The following is a 1,238-nucleotide window of genomic DNA, read 5'->3' on the forward strand; positions in this document are numbered from 1 at the left end:
GTGTTACATAGCAAAAAAAGGAAAACATCACAAAGGGAATGGCCTTGGGCCTCAGTCCTGAGAGCAGAGGCACCTACAAAATCTGGCCAGATTTAGTGTAAACTAGATTTTTTTTAAAATATATATTTTATTGATTTTTTACAGAGAGGAAGGGAGAGAAAGAGAGAGAGAGAGAGAGAGAGAGAGAGAGAGAGAGAGAGAGAGAGTTAGAAACATCAAATGAGAGAGAAACATCGATCAGCTGCCTCCTGCACATCTCCCACTGGGGATGTGCCCGCAACCCAGGTACATGCCCTTGACCGGAATCGAACCTGGGACCCTTCAGTCCGCAGGCCGACGCTCTATCCACTGAGCCAAACCGGTTTCGGCGTAAACTAGATTTTTTTTATTTATTTATTTTATTTTTTATTTTTTCCTTTGTAGCAGTACTTAGTGTCCAATAGAAACCACTCCATCTGTTAAACAATATCTCGACTGCAAAGCTTCTCTCACTGTTGGTGGATAGATAATGACACGGACAGTCACTATCGCGTGGCAACAGTGCCCGGGAACTATCAGAGGAACATTGCACATGGCAGACTGGCTCTCGAGCAGTCATGCCTCAGCTTCCTCCGGGGTTTGCTTTTTCTGCAAGTCTGGTGTGCCCTCGGGTAGTAAACTAGATTTTAAAAGGATTAAAAGATGTTCACTAATTCCAAAGAGAATATTTAAATAAAGCAAGAGAATCAGTGCCATCAACTACATTCAAACAGTCCCTGGCCTTGCCAGTCAGTTTAATAAGCAACTCACCTTCACCCTTTTCTTGGGTCCCTGAGGTTCAATCTACTTCATTCACTAGGGACCCACTTCAAGTTTTCTCCTGTCAGCTTCTTATTGGAGATTTAATTCTTATAGTACAGGATGGTACTTACCCTCTGTATAGCCCCTGTTTTCCTTGTACCCTCTACCCCTATCCCCTTGCTGACTCCAGATTGTATGCATTTGTGAATATTCTATCCAGGGAATGTACATATAAGTAGACAATTATAAAAATAACAGAAATAGAAAGAGGGAAAAAGAATATTGGATACCTACCTATGCTTATACTCAGTTAATAGCAGAGAAATGCCAAAGAAATAATTTTACCTATCATACTGGCAAAAAAAGGCACACTGCTGGACAAAGTAAATTGATACAGCTATCTAGAAGGCAGGTTGGAAATCGATGACAAAAGTCCTAGAAAATTAAAACCTTTTATC

At 41.0% G+C, this 1,238-nt stretch overlaps 1 non-coding gene across 1 annotated transcript; it reads right to left on the reverse strand.

Annotated features, from left to right (window-relative positions):
• Window positions 1-415: 415 nt before the first annotated feature.
• Window positions 416-665, reverse strand: LOC132228985 (small Cajal body-specific RNA 13). The gene has a single exon (XR_009451569.1). It is a non-coding gene; the product is annotated as a small Cajal body-specific RNA 13 (non-coding RNA).
• Between the last annotated feature and the right edge of the window lie 573 nt (window positions 666-1,238).

The sequence above is a fragment of the Myotis daubentonii genome, chromosome 2 (assembly GCF_963259705.1).
Source record: "Myotis daubentonii chromosome 2, mMyoDau2.1, whole genome shotgun sequence".
NCBI classification, from domain to species: Eukaryota; Metazoa; Chordata; class Mammalia; order Chiroptera; family Vespertilionidae; genus Myotis; species Myotis daubentonii.